The sequence below is a fragment of the Trichechus manatus genome, unplaced genomic scaffold (assembly GCF_000243295.1).
Source record: "Trichechus manatus latirostris isolate Lorelei unplaced genomic scaffold, TriManLat1.0 scaffold00302, whole genome shotgun sequence".
In the NCBI taxonomy this organism is placed as follows: Eukaryota; Metazoa; Chordata; class Mammalia; order Sirenia; family Trichechidae; genus Trichechus; species Trichechus manatus.
In genome coordinates, this window is record NW_004444238.1 from 838,558 (window position 1) to 849,089 (window position 10,532).

At 39.1% G+C, this 10,532-nt stretch overlaps 1 pseudogene; it reads left to right on the forward strand.

The window, feature by feature from the left end:
- Positions 1–1,149: 1,149 nt before the first annotated feature.
- On the forward strand, positions 1,150–7,167 carry LOC101361666 (tripartite motif-containing protein 43-like; annotated as a pseudogene).
- Positions 7,168–10,532: the final 3,365 nt, after the last annotated feature.

The window sequence follows — 10,532 nt, forward strand, 5'->3', positions numbered from 1 at the left end:
TTGTAAAATAGTTTTTTATCTGCATAAATCATCTTACATTTACTGTCAGCTCCAAATATGTTTAATTTAATGGTTCCAGGATACTGTCAAAGACTCAGGTTCTTTCGATTCTCTGTCATCATCAAGGTATTCACTTTTGACTCTAGGCTTGTGAACACTTGTGTCACAAAATGTCAGTTCTGGGCATCACATACAAACACTGTCCAGAGGCAGTTGTCTATTTCTTATGTTTCTTTTTAGAAGCAAGGGAACCTCTTGTAAAATTCTCCTAATAGTCATCCTTCCATATCTTATTGCTGAAAACAGACTCAAATGACCCTTATAACCAATGACTGACAGAGGGACAGTTATGATTGTTTAGGTAAAATGTGACTCACTCTCTGTTGGTGGGTGTCTTAGTTATCTAGTGCTGCTGTTAACAGAAATACCACAAGTGGATGGCTTTCATGAAGAGAAATTTATTTTCTCACGGTCTAGTAGGCTAGAAGTCCAAATTCAGGGTGTCAGCTCCAGGGGAAGGCTTTCCCTCTCTCTGTCAGCTCTGGAGGAAGGTCCTCGTCATTATCAGTCTTCCCCCAGACTAGGAGCTTCTCTGTGCAGGAACCTTGGGTCCAAAGGATGCGCTCTGCTCCCGGTGCTTCTTTCTTGGTGGTATGAGGTCCCCAACTCTCTGCTTGCTTCCCTTTCCTTTTATCTCTTGAGAGATAAAAGGTGGTGCAGGCCACACCATAGGGAAACTCCCTTTACATTGGATCAGGGATGTGACCTTAGTAAGGGTGTTATACAATCCCACCCTAATCCTCTTTAACATAAAATTACAATCACAAAATGGAGAACAAACACAATACCTGGAATCAGGGCCCAGCAATATTGATACACACATTTTTGGGGGGACATAATTCAATTCATGACAGTGAGGATCAGAAGTGATCTACTGATTCCCATGTCCATTTCCATTAGAGGAAGGACAAATAAACAAAAATGGAATTGTACTAGGGATCTGGAACTAGGGTGGCAAAGACCATGGTTGAAAAATTAACATGTTAGCTAAAGGTCATGAAGACTCTGTTTCTCGGCATCCTTTTACTGTCATATGTAATATATAAACACTAGTCTCAAGCTCTGGGGTAGTTTTGAGAATTTTGACAATGCACTTCTTTAAAGAACCATGAAAAAACAATTTTCTCTCTCTCTCTTTTTTTCTTTTCTCTCCTCAGAAACAAGTATTTCAATTTCCTCCAGAATGAATTCACCTGCCCCATCTGCGTGAATTATTTCATTGATCCAGTCACCATAGTCTGTGGGCACAACTTTTGCAGGCCTTGTCTCTGTATCTGTTGGGAGGAAGCCCCAAATCCTCCTTGCTGCCCTGTGTGGAGGGAATCACCGTATTAAATGAACTTTAAAACCAACATTGTTTTGAAGACACGTGTGTTCCTTGCCAGAAGAGCAAGATTCTCCTACTTACCAAGTTCTGCACAACAGATGTGTGGAACACACATGAAAACAAAGAACTTCTTCTGTGACATTGTCAAGGACATACTCTGCCTGCTCTGCTGTAAGTCTGAGGAACACATGGCTCACAGACACTGTTCCATTGATTGGACTGCTGAGGAATACCGGGTAAGCAATGGTGTCAGATGAGGTTGAACCTGGGGGATCCCATACCTCAGAGATTAGGAAAAAGAAAGTGAAGATAATTATTATTCATTCATGTAACATACATAGAAGATATTTACTGAGCCCTATATGCTAGTCACTGGGGTTAATTAGTGAAGAAAAATTGTCACCAATCTTATAGAGCTATGTTCTTACTATTTAAAACGTCACAACTTGTACTGATAATGATGATGACGTTGATCTTAGCTGGAGCTGTGCTAATCCATTGTAAGACTGAGGTGAACAAATTTATAAATTCCATTTACCGTTGTTGGTCACTGTAACCATAATTGCCAACAGCCTAATCTAATGAAATCCATTCAGAAACACTGGCTTACAGTTAACAACAACAGAAAGAAGTAAGAACTAGCATCGGACAACTAAAATGGGAAACAAGATTCAGTTATGAAAATTGGTCAGGTGACATAAAATTTGAAGGCCAGATTCCTCCATGGTAAAACATGCTTTACAATGATACGATCTTTATTCTATGGTTATGAAAACAGTTTCCAAGACTTAACAATTAGATTTAACAATGAAAATGCAGGAGCTCCTCTGACCTCTTCAGTACTCATTTTTACTTCACATTCCCCGCCCCTCTCCATCAGTGGATCTGACGTCTTCAATATTAGCTTCTCTGATGTTCACCTGAATGGTTCTTTTGCAGCAAAAGCTCTTCAAACAAATGAAGTCTGTGTGGGAAAAGACACAAGAAAGTCAGAGAAATCTTAACAGAAAAACCAGCAAAATCAGAACTTGGGAGGTAAGTAAAGGACTCTTTCCCTCAGAACCATCTTGGGACACATTGTAATTATACAGTAAGAACCTGAGCTGAAATCATAATGTCTGTCAGTTTCTAAGACATTAGAAAGTAAGGCAGGTGCCTATCTAGTAGAGAGAAGGAAATTTAAAATGTCTCAGACTAAACATATTTGCCCACTCCAAACTTGTCTTTTCCTTTCTATTGTGGAGCCCTGATAAGATGGACAATCAGAGTAGAAAAATTCAAATTCTGATGTTAAAGTTGAGTGTGACTTATTTATGAGAAGTGTAGTAACATAAGCATGCTAGGTGAATGGAATTGCATGTGGAATGAGCCAGACTCAAGGAGACAGACTGCTTCTGGCTTATTTGGAAGTCTCAGGTTTAATGGGACTGAAGTGTATAAAGAGAGAGGATCAATTGGGTCACAGATTAAGAGACAAAGATAAGTTAATGCTATATATTGCAAGTTCACCTAACATATGCTAAGAAGTTGAAGTAAATTCTGAATACAAAGAAAAGCCTCTGCAGGATTTTAAGCAAAGAAGAAGTATGATCATAATTATTTTTTGTAAAGCTCATTCAGGCTGCAGTTTAGAGAGACAGGATTGGAAGACTTCAAAATGGAAGCCAAGAAAGCAAGTAGATGTAGTTGCAGGAATCCTTATAGGAAAGATCAGGAATAAACTGATTACAGACAGTGTGAAGTGAAAGGATTCAAGAGAGTCTTGATAGAGAATACCAAAACATAGTGATTTGTTTGAGGTAGAATGTTAAAAGGGTAAAATCAAGAAGGAGATACAGGTTTGGCTTTGAAACTGAAGCAACCTGAGGTTAGTAATGGAGGAGGTCAAGCCGGTTTGGGTTGGTGGGATAATAAATTTAGGCCGAAACATGTTAGCTTTTAAGATTTTGTGAGATATCCAAGTGGAAACATGTAGTGAGCAATTGGATGAGAAAGATTGGGTCTGGACAGGAATATTTCACAATCATCAGCATATTCTAGATATTGGAGTAGATGATACCACACAATGAGAATTTTTACAGAGAAAAGAATAAATTTTTCAGATAGAAAAAAATAATTTGAGGAGTCCCTGTACTGACCTGTCAGGCTGGGGAAGAGGAACTGACAACAGTGAATTGACAGAGGAAAACCATGAAAGGATTTGTTTGAAGCCTAGGCTACATGGGTTTCATAGAAGGAAGGATTGTTAACTTGTAAGGAAAGCTTAGTAATATGGAAATAAGTAATATTTGGATTCAACAAAGGAGGTTCTTGGTGAGATGAAAAGTATGGTTTCAGTAAAGTGTTGGGAATGGAAGAGATTTCATTGAACTGATGAAAGATCAAGAGTTCCACAAATGAGTACAGTAAATGCACACTTATGATTAAGAAATACGTTTTGTTGGGGGCAAAAGTGACAGCACAAAAGTCAAATGAAAATATTGGGTCAATGTTAGATGTTTTGTTTTCAAGACAATGGGAGCAAATAAAGCATATTTAAAAGTTGAAAGGAAAGTAAGGAAGCAGAAACTGAGGAAAAAATGAACATGAGAAGGAGAGAATTAATACTGAAAGGGGGTTGTTTGTCAAACAATGTCTTTAAAGACCACATGGAAGATGCCTAAGTGGCATGTGTGACCCTGGATAAAAAGAGCAAACTGCACTTTTAGAGACAAGGTTCTGGTTAGTATGCAAATTGTGGACCTCTGGTAAAATTTTTAGAAAGGTCACTTCTTAGCCTATGGTGTAATACTTACTATTATTTTGTGAAAGTAAAGAGTTACTCTGTAGGCAAGATATCGGAGGAAAAAGGAGACTAAAAAGATTTAGTAGTAAGTAGATCTTAATATATTACATGTATAGGAGCTTTGGTGGCACAATGGTTAAACGCTCAGCTGCTAACCAAAAGTTTGGAGGTTCAAACCCTCTAGCTACTCCCTAGAAAAAGATGTGACAATTTGCTTCTGTAACCAGAAAACACTATGGGCAGTTCTACTCCTTCCTGTAGGGTCACAGTGAGTCAGAATAGACTCAATGGCACACAATAACAACAGTATATTATATAAGACAAGTATAACATAATAAATTCCTTTTTTAAAAGAAAATGTAGATATTTGAGGGAAGGTAGTTTGAGACAAGATAATACTATTGCTGAAATAAAATTATTAAGAGGAAGAAAAAAAAGAAAGAAGCCCCCAAATTTTTGGTTTGATCAATGTAACAAATTGACAGAAGACAAAACAGTAGATTAGAAGATAGGGACAAAATCAACCTAATAAATATTCCATTTATTCACTATCAATCAGGGTTATATGAATCTATGGAGGAGAACGATCTGTGCTGAATATCGAAAGGTCCATCTATTGCTCTATGGAGAAGAGAAAAAACATTTAGAGAGACTAGAAAAGAAAACCAAAGAGATTTTTCAGCAACTCCAGGAAAGTGAAAACACTATGGCCCTAAAAAGGGGACTCCTAAGACAAATGTATGAGGAGCTGAAGGAAACGTGTCATAAACCAGACATGGAGCTGCTCCAGGTAAGGACAAAGGAAGGGGAGTCAAGGTGCTGCTTGGAAACGATGTCCACATTCTCTCTGCCTTCCATCATTGGTTTAGAATGGTGCTCTCTGATGATGTGATAAGGATACTGTCTGCCCAGGTAATACTACAGATCGAAGGTCAGTCTTGCTTCATCCAGGAGCAGCAAAGCTTTGTTAAAAAAAAAAAAATAAAAGGAGACATTACCATCCTAGAAAAAGTTTTCTTCTAAAATTTCTCCTAATATGCATTCAGTGACTGAACAACTGCAACAGAGAGCCTTATTTTAATATATTTACATTTGTATCTTGATTTGACAATATTAAGAAATTTGGGACTCTATACAATATATTTCTCATTCTGTTTCCATGTCTTTGATACCTACTGCCATCAAGTTTGGGTTAACCCGTCCTTTGGAAGAAGAAATTATGTGAGAACACTGTGAATCTTCTTATAAATACTAAAATTTTCTTTTTTTTTTTTTCTTTTACAGCATTTTGGAGACCTGATGAAAAGGTAAGCTTGTACCTATATTTAGGTTGTAAGAATTGTGACAGTGATTATACTGAAGTAAGAGCATAATTTATTTATTATAACAATATACTCTCAGAGTATACTTATCTTTCTCTTTCTCAAAAGGTAGAGAAGGTTTGCTTGTCTAGCCTAAGAAGGAGTGGGGTGGTGGTGGTAATTGCAGGTGTCTATGCAGAAGTTGTTTGATGACAATTCCATTGCTGCTTGTAATTTTCAAAAGTTTAAATATATGTCAGTGGTGACTAGTGTGCATTAAAAACCACAGTGCTATGGTGCAGTATGTGCTCCTCATCGTCAGGTCATTTTTCACACCCCTGTGGTTGGGAGGAAGAAACAAGACACAGTCACAACTGAGATGTAATTGTACACCAGGATTGAATGTTACGATGTGGGATTAGATTTTATTTTCATAAAATAAATTGACATTAGCTGCATCCCACCATTTGTGGAACTTAATTGTAAGGATTCTGAGGAAGCATCTTTAGTGGAACACTGCTACAATCACTGGAATGAAAAACTTCAGGCCCAGAAATAGTAACTGAGTCTTCTTCTTTGCAGGACTGAGTTGGTGCAACTGCACATGTCCCAGCCTGTGAAGCCAGAGCTCAGTTCCTTGCCCATCACTGGATTGATCTACAGGCTCAACCGTTTCCAAGGTAACAGACAGCCCTTTAGTGGGACAGCACATCTGGGTCCCCTTTCACCATTAGCCCATCTACGGTTTCTTTTCAGGAAACTTTTATAATCAAAATTTCCTTTATAGGAAAAACTAACTCAAATCTGAGGAAAAGTCAAATATGATAAATTGTAATAAGCTATCTAGACAGTAAACAATCATAATCACCCAATTTATGCATGCCAGTAAAAGTGATAGAGCTTACAGTATCCCTCTTTTTCATGTATTTCAAGAAAATTCGGAATTTCTTTCCTTTGTCTGGTTAAGGATTTGCTTGTTATGAAAATACACCTGTAGTCATTGATCTCCAGTAATTTCTAGAGCTCTCCTATTGACCTGACCCATATTGACAGTGATAATGCAGGATACCTAGACACTACCTAAACCCCTGTCCATCAGCAGTTGGTAACTGACTGCTTTTTTTCTTTCTGCAGTGTACATTTCCTTGGATCATGAAATACTCACTTGCCACTTTCCCATGTTTGAAGATCTGAGACGTGTGCTCTTTAGTCGTGATCATCTCAGCGTGGCCCACAATCCAACAAGATCTAAGTGTTTTCTTGCCTGGGGAGCCGAGACCTTCACGTCCGGCAAATATTACTGGGAGGTGGATGTGGGGCACTGTGGGGACTGGGTTATCGGACTTTGTAATGATTCTTGGACAATGAGAAATGACATGCTGGTTAACTCCAAGGGAATTTTTCTACTTTTTTGTGTCAAAGATAACAATCAGTGAAGTCTCTTTACCTCCTCCCCACTCTTACCTCAGTATGTAAAAAGACTTCTAGGACACGTAGGCGTGTTCCTGGATTATGAATGCGGTATAGTGAGCTTTGTTAATGTGGATAATAAGACCCTCATTTGTGGTTTCCTTTCATGCTCCTTTTCTTCCCCTCTAAGGCGTTTCATTTGCTGTGAACCCCAATGATCTGGGACAGTTTAGAAACTTGTCCATATGTTTGAGAATGCTAATACCTGAGAATCTTTCCTAGGGCCCACTTGATTGTGTTTAACTTCATCTACATTAGAATATTGATTTTATTATTGTTAAAAGTATGATAACGTTAAGTGCATGAATTCGATTTTATTTTATTTAAATAAAAACACACTCTCTTGGAATATGTGCAATCATTATGCTGTCTCTTGTCTTATCATTTGATTTCCAAGCCAGGTGAAGGTAAAAGAATACCTGACCGTTTGATCCAGCTTACTGGGGTAAATGCAAGAGTACAGAGTTTTCTTAGTACTGACATTATCAGTTATCTTAAATCATATAATTACTAGAATAGACAGTAAAACTTAATTTTTGCTTTGGAAAATACAGAATATTCAACAGCCAAAATCAATTTTAATAAGGTGCAAAAATCCCAACCCAATTGCAATTCTGACTCTTTCTCATGCCGTAAAAAGAGTGACTACCTGACACCCTCCTTTCCCACTTCTACATCTCTCAAGGAGAAAGAGTCAGTTCCTATAGGTACAAATCCCTCTTTTCATTTCAGGGCCTCTCATAGCTGCCTCCAAGTCGGTGCTCACTCTCTGAACCGTAATGTGTTGGTGTCTCTGGTCTTCAGTAGACTGTAAGCCCCTCCAGGGCAGGTATAATATTCTCTACTATCTTAGCATCTCCAGCCTCCTGTGCCCTGCTGCCCATGAGACAGTAGTTTATATAATGGTGTCTTGGTTAATTATTAAGTATAAAATTTCTATCCTCTGAAATATACTGTGAAAACCGGTATCTAACGAATTTGGCAATATAGAAATGCATTATTGTAAAGCAGATCCATGAATAATAACTGTAAAGTCAGTATCTATCGCCAGCAGTAGACAAACACCAGGAGAAACGTGAGTGCCATAGTTTCCACCCGAGGGGATTCTCATTCCCACCTTTCCTGGCCCAGCTACTCTTTAAGTGCTGAGGGGCAGCTTAGGCCTGCGTCCTTGGGGATGCTAGCACTGGAGCTGAGTGTGCAAACTCAGAGTCTCACGGGGAAGGGGGAAGGGGAGCAGTTCTGGGGCCACCCCGCCCCTTTGCCATCAGCACTCACCAACCAACACCCGCTGGCTGTGCCTGGTCTCCCTCCGCGCGTTCCCTGCTGGAGATGCAGGGGAAAGGAGACCCCTGGGTCCTTATGGACCGGTTTGAGCGAGCTTCGGAGATGAACACGCGGAACTGTAAAGGTTTAGGCGCCAGGGGAGCCAAGGGCCTGACTAGGGACCTCCTGGATCTCGGTCACAAAACTCCGCCGGGTCCCCGCCTGGACCCACGGTCTCCGCAGGTTTCCTGCTGTTGAGTCCAGACCCGAGACAGCCCCCGCAGACGCCGCCGGCAGATCCGGTCCCTGTGCGAACACCCAGGCCACCGCCTTCCAGCACGACCATTTTCTTTAAGAGCTTCCAGGACCCCTTGGCACCACCAGTGGCTCTGGACAGGACTTTAAATTCCTGGAGAAGCGCTCATTTAACGCCCTAAATTCTCTCCGGGGAACCTTCCTGGCTGAGGAACCCTAATGCCTTTCCTCAGAACCTCTTGAGATCGAGTCCTTGAGAGTGAGGAGCCCACACTGAACCCCAAGTTCCTGAGAGTCGGAGTTCGATGCGTTCCCGCCCTGGAGAACGCCTTTCTTGTACCCGTGCTGAACCCACAGGTAATGCCGCGCCACTGCTGCAGCCTCAGTGAAAATGCACGATTTCGCCAGGAGGAGGAGCTGTCTAGCCTGCGAGCTGGGTTTATTGGTGCCAGCGCTATCTCGGGTAACTGGATGCTGCAGCATATCCACAAATTTTAAAAATCCAAAATTCCATCATATTTCATGTACTGTTTTGTAAAGCTAACACTTTATTTAAGCATTTTATTAATTTAGGCTTTTCCTAATAATACACTATTGTTAGATATATTCAGATAACTACAAGTTGGAAACTCATTTTTAAATATCATTTTTAGATGGAAGGGGAAACTAATTCCAAAAGACAAATATGAAGCCTGATATTGTCAGACATTATTTTTTCAAATAAGTCATCACTTTGATCAAGATATACTTATGACCAACTTGAGTTTGATCAAATTGCTTTCAACCGTATCATCTGGGATTTTTTTTCTTTTTAATATCCCATCTCTCTGAACCCCAGACTTAAATCATCTAGTATGCCAGACATGTGTGCCTCTACTGCTCATTTTCCCAAGCCATCCACAACAATCACTCACATTTTAATCCCAAATGACACATTCAGCTGTAAATATTGAGTAGAAATTAATCAGGACTGAGGGATTTCAATGGCCATCTAGAGATGAAATTATATCAGATCCTAGACCATAGCAAAGAAAAAGATAACAAAACATTGGAAATACTAAACAAAGAACAAACACATCCAAAAAGTAGCAGTAGAAATTTTAGGTATGAAATATATAATACTTAAAGAAAACAGTATGTGGAATAGAATGTAAAATAGATGCAATTACAGATGAATTAGTGCACTGAAATATCAGAATGAAAATTTTCCTTGGGAAATCAAGGAAGAACAGATATTTTTAAAATCACACAAGAAAAAGTTTAAAAGATGTGGAAGATAGTGTTAAGAGTGCCAATATCTAAATAAAAGGAGTACTAGGACCAAAAAAGAGTGGATAAGGAAGAGGAAATATGGGCAGATATGTGTAGAAATATGAGCAAAAAAATCCCGGAGTGAATGAAATGGCCCATAAGGTACGAAATGGAAGAAAGAAGGAAAAACTTACATCTAAACTCCGTATATAAACATATTGTGGTGAAATTTAACAATATCAAAGACAACAAGAAACGTATACAAACTCTCAGAGAAAAAGAGATTACCTCAAAGGAACAACAATTAGACTGGCATAAGGCCTTGCTAAAGTAATGCTGAATACAAAAGAAAACTGGAGTAATGATTAAATTATCTAAAGAAAACAAATTTAAGCATGAAATCCTGTATACAGACAAATTATCATTTAAATATGAGGGCATAATAAACCTTTATCAATTATACCAACAAAAAAAAACCTGCTGCAGTTGAGTTGATTCGCACTCATAGCAACCCTCCAGGACACAGTAGAACTGCCCCGTAAGGTTTCAAAGGCTGTGATCTTTTTGAAAGCAGACTACCACATCTTTCTCCTGCAGAGTGGCTGGTGAGTTAAATTTGCCAACCTTTCAGTTAGCAGCCAAGTGCTTAACCACTGAGCAACCAGGGCTCCTGTTTATCAAGCATACTAGATACAAAAGTTTGGCCAGGCAAAGACATATTTCAATAACAATTTTAAGGTTCTCAAATAACAGTTCTGAAATAAGAACACAAAATCTATAGGACTCTACAAAAATATGAGAAACAGGGATGATCAAT